This window comes from Archocentrus centrarchus, chromosome 22 (assembly GCF_007364275.1).
Source record: "Archocentrus centrarchus isolate MPI-CPG fArcCen1 chromosome 22, fArcCen1, whole genome shotgun sequence".
NCBI classification, from domain to species: domain Eukaryota; kingdom Metazoa; phylum Chordata; class Actinopteri; order Cichliformes; family Cichlidae; genus Archocentrus; species Archocentrus centrarchus.
Genome location: NC_044367.1, coordinates 25,845,067 through 25,853,410, shown reverse-complemented (window position 1 = coordinate 25,853,410; position 8,344 = coordinate 25,845,067). Strand labels below are relative to the sequence as shown.

Below are 8,344 nucleotides of genomic sequence, written 5' to 3'. Positions count from 1 at the left end.
AGTAGTGGGTGGGCTCCTTTACATTTTGAGAGAAGCCAATTGAATCTAACAATAGATTAAATGCAGTGTTGAGGCTGTCATTCTCAGCATCTACATGGATGTTAAAATCACCCACTATAATTATTTTATCTGAACTGAGCACTAAATCAGATAAAAAGTCTGAGAAATCAGACAGAAACTCTGAGTAGGGACCAGGTGGACGATAGATAATAACAAATAAAACAGGTTTTTGATTTTCCCAATTAGGATGGACAAGACTAAGAGTCAGGCTTTCAAAAGAATGAAAACTTTGTCTGGGTCTTTGATTAATTAATAAGCTGGAATTGAAGATTGCAGCTAATCCTCCTCCTCGACCTGTGCTTCGAGCATTCTGACAGTTACTGTGACTCGGGGGTGTTGATTCATTTAAACTAACATATTCATCCTGCTGTAACCAGGTTTCTGTAAGGCAGAATAAATCAATACGTTGATCAATTATTAAATCATTTACTAATAGGGACTTGGAAGAGAGAGACCTCATGTTTAATAATCCACATTTAATTGTTTTATTCTTTGGTGCAGTTGATGAAGCTGTATTATTTATTGTTTTTGAATTTTTATGCTTAAATAGCTTTTTGCTGATTTTAGCTTTGGTTTTTGGTGGTCTGGGAGCAGGCACCGACTCTATGGGGATGGGGTTTGGGGGGGATGGCAGGAGGAGAGAAGCTGCAGAGAGGCGTGTAAGACTGCAACTCTGCTTCCTGGTCTCAACCCTGGGTAGTCAGTTTTTAGGAGGGTTAATAAATTTGGCCAGATTTCTAGAAATGAGAGCTGCTCCATCCAAAGTGGGATGGATGCCGTCTCTCCTAACAAGACCAGGTTTTCCCCAGAAACTTTGCCAGTTATCTATGAAGCCCACGTCATTTTTTGGACACCACTCAGACAGCCAGCGATTCAAGGAGAACATGCGGCTAAACATGTCGCTCCTGGTCTGATTGGGGAGGGGCCCAGAGAAAACTACAGAGTCCGACATCGTTTTAGCAAAGTTACACACCGAGTCAATATTAATTTTAGTGACCTCCGATTGGCGTAACCGGGTGTCATTACTGCCGACGTGAATAACGATCTTACCAAATCTACGATTAGCCTTAGCCAGCAGTTTCAAATTTCCATGAATGTCGCCTGCTCTGGCCCCTGGAAGACATTTGACTATGGTCGCCGGTGTCTCTAGCTTCACGTTTCTCAAAACAGAGTCACCAATAACCAGAGTTTGTTCCTCGGCGGGTGTGTCGCCGAGTGGAGAAAAACGGTTAGAGACGTGAACAGGTTGGTGGTGTACCCGGGGCTTCTGCTTAGGACTACGCTTCCCCCTCACCGTCACCCAGCTGGCCTGTTTTCCCTGCTGCTCGGGATCTGCTGGGGGGGAGCTAACGGCGGCTAAGCTACCATGGTCTGCACCCGCTACAGGGGCCTGGCTAGATACAGGATTTTCCAGGGTGCGGAGCCGAGTCTCCAGTTCAGAAAGCCTGGCCTCCAGAGCTACAAACAGACTACATTTATTACAAGTACCGTTACTGCTAAAGGAGGCCGAGGAGTAACTAAACATGTGACACCCAGAGCAGGAAAGTGCAGGAGAGACAGGAGAAGAAGCCATGCTGGTAGTGAGTCGGCTAAGGGCTAAGCTACTAGCTGAGCTAAGCTAGCGAATTTCTAAAAACAAATGAAGTGAGTAATGTGAATACAGGTGATTCAGCAAAGAGTATGCTATTTAAAGTAGGTGAAGATTACACTAAAATATGTTATTATCCAGATAAATCGAGTTATACAGATATAACAGCTAACAGACAGCAAAACACTGTGCTCCGAAACAGGAACAGGAAGTGATACAATACCGCAGTGAGAGCCAACACCAAGGTGTCCAGAAAATATAGTAGGTCTATGTATTGGTTATGTATTATATTTTGTAACAGTTTTTTGCATGTGAATATGCATCTGTCATGAAATGTGGAATGGCAGGAATGCAAATTCAGTACTCAGAAAGCAGCTGGTTAAACTGAAAACTAACCTTTAATTAGGTTGTATGCAGAAGTCCACAGAGGGAAAAATAAACAGCTAAATCCAAGCTTGACAGCCTGAAAAAGGAAAAAGGAAGAGAGGCTATAAATACAAACAAGAGAATTGGGAGAAGTGGACACAGCTGGGGAACAAGACACAGCTGAAACGATTCAAGACAATAATACAAAGGAAGCAAAACGGAGTATAAGACATGGGAGACAAATGATTACCAAAATAAAACAGGCACTGGTTTTTTGAAGTGTGACTTGCAACCTGCTGTACAGCATGCACACTAGTAACGTGCCTCATTTTTGTGTAGCACTTCATGATGTATAGAAAACTTTTTAGGATTTTTACAGAAACAGCAGAGCTATGACAAGTGTAATTTCTCAACATCATTAAAATGCATATGGTGCAAACGCAGCTTTTCACAATACCCTTTGACATCAACAAATTATAAAATGAATCTCCTGAGAGAGAAAAGCAAGTCTGTGCAGGTAGCTTAAAAGGGAAAACCCCTAACATTATCTCAGTCATTAGCTTTGCTAGCAAATCCACTCTCCTCGCAACGTCACGAGACGGAAGAGTTACTTTAATAGTTCAATGGTTAGCTGACACTGTTAATTATAGACAATCTGACTCCTCAGAGAGATTTTGTGCCAAGCCGCAGGCTAATTCTACTGAGCTTGAGTTTGGTACACTTGCTTTGTAGATGCAACATTGTTGCAACTGCTGATTGTGAAATATATATATATATATTCAATTCAATTCAATTCAATTTTATTTATATAGCGCCAAATCACAACAAACTGTCGCCTCAAGGCACTTTGTATTGTGGGTAAAGACCCTACAATAATATATATATATATATAATTTTTTTTTTTTTTTTACTCAAAATTAGTTATTGTTTTTACAACAATTTTAGAATGCCCGTGCATTGGAGTTCTAAGGTCCGGTTGCCTCCTTCACCTGGTTTAAATGTTAAAGGGTTCGTCTCCCTCCCCTGAATTTTTCCCATGTTGTTTTTTTTTTTTTTTTTTTTTTTTTTTTAAATTCACCTTCTCTTCCAAAAAGGTTGAAAATGTCACATTGACCCCTTGTAAGTGTCCCATAATCTACAACGGCCCCTCCATGTAAAGTCCGTTTCCTTCCCATATCTCGCTCATTTGCTCAAGTTAACTGCTGCTGAGGTCACTGCAGAATGCCAGCCCTATTTCTAGTCAAACTAAAATGTGAAATCTGATTGGTTGCAGAATGGTTCCTGATTTAACCCTTTCACTTCTTATTGAAATTTGTGTATGTATATGTATGTATGTATGTATGTGTGTATGTATGTGTATATGTATGTGTATATATATATATATATATATATATATACATAAATAATATATACATACAACAAACAAATAATTGCAAAACAATTTTGATAATTTTAGTGTTATCAAATTTATCAAAAATAATGATGTCAAATTATATTAAATGATATTGATTGTATTTTTAATGATGTAAGCCTGTAATTTTATAGACATACAACATTTATTAATAACACATTAAATTTATGGCTCTCTTAAGAATAACATAGGATAGACATTTTTGTTATAAATACACCATCTGTGAAATTACAGTAATTGTACCGTTTGACAGTTATACTTGCAGGTGTTATATAGTTATAAAAAAACAAATATACCATAATACTTATGCCATTTGTACTGCAGTTTGTGTGGTGAAAACTTCCATAATTACACAACATATCTGTTAATTACCAAACAAACAAAACCATGTAAAATTACAGAAACTATACTCTTTTGTCATCTTTTACTGCATTTTTTATTTTCAGTACATCAAATTTAACATATGTATTTACAGCATTAAACTAAAATTTACTTTTATATTTTCATTAAACATTGCATATTTGTGAAATTATGTTAAACTTGGAACTGTATTTTTACACGAAGATTTACATAAAAAAACTTTATTATTCACAGCTACAGGTTTTTCATGTTTTACTGCTTTAAATCAACATGTAAATTGCCAATAATAACAGTAAAATTCTGTTAAATTACAGATTTTGTTTTACACTGTATGAACCTAACTTAGTTGAAATCAGCCTGTTGACTAAGTTGGTGTTCCAGCTCCCCACTTCATCAATTTGCCATAGTGTTTAATCTGACCTGTGTATTGTCGCAGTCGATGAAACTGGTCAGCCAGTCTGCAGCTCTTTGATTAGCTGATTAGTGTGGTTCAGGATAAATCATTGTCATCGTGGGTAGTCTGCTGGCACTGCAGATGAGCCATTAATAGAATTAGAGTCACACATGCAGAGGCAATAACTCACAGCTTCACAGGATCACTGTTGTATCGATACAGGGGGATATGGTCCTGGTGTTTTCTAATTTATGTCTGTGCTAATTACCTGAACAGAGGGCAAACATTTCAGTGTTGTTTTGCTTAATCAGGGGGATCACACAGCATTGAACTGTAGAAGAATTATACTTGAATAAGACTGATTCAAGTTTTAAAAGTATGTGTAACAATCAGGAGATTTGCTTCATTGATTTGCAGGCTCAGTTTTTAGAGCCAGTTTGTGCAAAATGTAACACAAAATTGTGAACAAATAGCATTCCAAGGATCTTGTAAACTTGGCACAGTTCTTCTGTTCTGGTGTCTTCTGTCTCTTCATATAATTCAAGACTGACTCCATGATGTTGAAATCATCCAGACCTGCAGGGTGATATGCAACAAAACAGTTCATAACAGTATTTCTCACAAGTACAGAAGCAGTATATCCACATATCAACAGTACATACAGCTATAAGATGATCATCAGTACCTTGAAGGCCACAGGACTACTTACAGTACCAGTTACTACAGGGAAGAAAAAAATCAATATGCAACATGGATTTCACAGACAAGCTAAAATGAATAAAAAACATTTTCTTAGTAATTCTAAACTCACCCTGTGAAATAGGGGGTAATAATTAGATTGCATGCAGCTATTAATTGTTGCTTGTATGCACTGACTTGGTACATAGGCTTATGCTGCAGTCTTTAAAATGAAAATTGTCCTCCCTTTGTGTGTAGCTGAGCAGACTGTAGTCTGCATATATATGAAATTATTCCATCAATAGACAGTCTGTTTTATGTAGGGTATCACTGTTGAGCTGTCCACTTACAAAGCTGCATAAATTATTCTAATAAGGAATAATGCAATTTTTATGTAACTCAAAGAAGTGTCTTCCCTGCCAAGCACACATACAAGCATGCATGCCACGTAGGACCCCTTCAAACTATGATTTTGGTATTTTACGTGAGCCCCGATGGACATGGAATCTCTAATATCTCACTTTTTCCCAGATAAATTGTTCAGGTTGGATGTTTTCCCTCGCAAATCTGTTTTAAAGTGAGGAATTCATTTGATGCATGAATATGACATGAATAGATATTAAGTGTCAAGCAGCGGGCATGAAAAATCACTAGTGAGTAACAGAAATGTATTGATCTATTCATTTTGAAATCTGTCTTGGAACCAAGCACTTACTGTAGGTGTAACTGGGGCAGGAAAACAACTTCTTCCTTCCTCATTTCTCAAAGCTTATGTTAAAGAAAAGACCTTCATTGCTCTGCTGCTGGACCCTTTTAAACCTAAAGGAATATGAACTGCCAGGAATCTTCTATATATCTGTGATAATGCTTATTAAGTCCAAAGGATCATGAAGACATATTAAATCTAAAGATGAGAAAGTGCTCGTGTGATGGAATCATTATTTTTTTTCATCAGAGTGCAATAAAACCATCTCCTCCCCTCTCTGACATCCCTAAGATAAATGAAAGTCAGAAAGCATCATAGGATTAAGAATAAAAATCACTTCAGGCTTCTTGCTGTTCATGTCAACACGTTTTAGACTTTTACAGTAATGAATGTGATGCAGAAAGGTCAGGGCTAAGGTTAGGTTACATGTACACTGAAAAGCAAGTATGCCTGGTGATGCAACGTGCTATGGTTTGTTTATCATTATGCACATTTATGATGTGAGGCTGAAATGTTGAAGTAAAAGCCAAGCTTTGTCTTTTTTTTTTTTTTTTTTTTTTTTTAGCTGTTTCAGCTTCATGATGGTGTACTGATAACAAAAGACAAAGTTAGCTGTTATACCATATATAATATAATCCATTATTTGGCAGCTGAAGAACGAGATACATGATATGTAGTTAATCAGTTCATGATTTAATCGGGGGGCGGGGGGAGTACTTTTTCACACAGGGCAAGGTAGGTGTGGATAGCATTTTTCCCTTAATAAATAAAATAATTTAAAAACTGCACTGAATGCAGTAGTGCTGTCAATCCAGGATATTTAATACTCACTGAGAACAAGAGTAACATAACAAGTCTCTAACTTCCTGGTCACACAAATCAAACTGATGAAATATCAAAATAAAAGTCTAGCCAACCTGTTATTTCACTGACATTTTCAGTGACTTCAGCAAATTTGTAAGCAAACCATTATCATTACTTCTGTTTTGGACTCACACAGAATATGAAAATATGAAATAAAATGCAGTGAGCTCATCCATAGTTCTGTAACTGTTTCCAGTGCTTTCTCTTCCAGTGCTCACGTCACATCATTTAGCATCGCTGGGACTGACCTGCAGGATTAAAGCAACAGCTAAGAAGCGTTCATGGATTCAAGCTCATTTTAGGCTATTCAGACAGGATGGCTGAAGTTTTATTTCACTCAGAGGTTCTTTAAAGGTGCTTTTTTATACATAAAGTAGAGCTGCATAATGTTTTATAGGGCTTCAATCAAACATGTTGCAGTAGAATGGAAAAAGAACAGCACATTGCTTTAAACTGTGTAGACTCAGAGTAAACCACGATGTAGGACAAAAAGTGATAAATTTATTAGCTTCATGTACTCTGGAGCAGTCTAAATGTTAATACATTTCCTTGGCTGGTGATTCATATGAGACCTTAATGTGTAATATGTCATCTTTTAAAATAAATCTATTTATACGTAATGAATCACTCCTTGCACTTAACAAGAACTTCTGAGACATATAATATCAACTGAAGTCAAATAAATTTGTATCCTAAAACTTACCACCTGAAAACTGATCTGCAGCTCAGTTAAAGAGCCCCACCCACCATCTTTCTCATATGAAATAAGTGCAGCACGTCTGTCAATTTCGCTCTCTGCTCTTCTTCGTCACCTTCCATCTCTGTCTGTGCTGCCATGTCGTGTCCTTGTTAAGATTCCTAACAGGCACCCAGGAGGCGTCAGGAAACGACGAGTCACTAAACGAACAGACAGATTGTTAATTTCCCTCCTCGAGGCACAGACTGTGCAGGGTTGAAGTCCAATCCTGTTTGGAGACAGAGCAAAATACTGTCACTTTTATTAGCTTCTTGACCGCATCAATCTGTCTCTCTGTTTATGCCCTTTCTTTCCATCCTTGACTTCCTTCTTCCCACTGACATATTTTCCACTCCATCTATCCCTCTTCTCCTTCACTGTTCTTCTGTCTCTGCCTCCCTACTGGGCAAAGTAAGCTAAAAATAAACTGGCACATTGTATATTAATAATATATTAAATATGAATTAGATAGGAGGGATGAGTCAAGCTGGAAGTTTTTTTTTTTTTTTTTTAATGAAGCTGAAGAAATAGCTGAGTAAGAGTTTTTGAAAGCAGACTCAACCTTCCAGCAGTAAAACCAGATTTCAGATCAGGCTTTTTGAGAACACGCAGATATTGCTTAACCAAACCACTCTAAACCATTCCAGTAGGACAAACCAGTGGAGGAGATGAAGGACTTACCCTCATCCATCTTTATCCTGCTTCAAGACAACAACTCTAAGACTACAAATGGAAGTACAAAATATTTTTTTTTTCCCTCGACTATTAACACACTTTTGGAGGGCAGTGTACATCTGCTGCAGTGTGGCATGTATTAACAAGAGGCGCCAGCTCCATCAGCAACAGATGGTATGGGGGCTTTGTGTTTAGCCTCTGTTGTTTACATTGTTAAACAGTGGAGAAAAATATCTCAAAAACATATGGTTTACTTGACAACCTGCACGTGGACTCAGTGGACTATAAGATAATGTTTTAGTAGAAGATGCAAAGAGAATAGATGGGAGTTGTGTGTGTATAACAAAAATATGCAACAAATTGTTGCATATTAATCTTTTTTTTTGTTTCAGTCTAAAAATGGAAACTCACTTTATCGCCCAAGTATTGTTGCATTTTTTTTATTTTTGCTTTGTTTCCCATAATAGTTAATATTAGTACATCAGTATTGTTTTTATTACAACAAA

General features: G+C 37.4%; 1 long non-coding RNA gene across 1 annotated transcript; it reads right to left on the bottom strand.

Annotated features, from left to right (window-relative positions):
* Positions 1 to 2,059: 2,059 nt before the first annotated feature.
* On the bottom strand, positions 2,060 to 4,579 carry LOC115801399 (uncharacterized). Its single transcript, XR_004021756.1, has 3 exons — positions 4,448 to 4,579; positions 4,206 to 4,314; positions 2,060 to 2,111 (listed from the first exon to the last, which is right to left on the bottom strand). It is a non-coding gene; the product is annotated as an uncharacterized LOC115801399 (long non-coding RNA).
* Between the last annotated feature and the right edge of the window lie 3,765 nt (positions 4,580 to 8,344).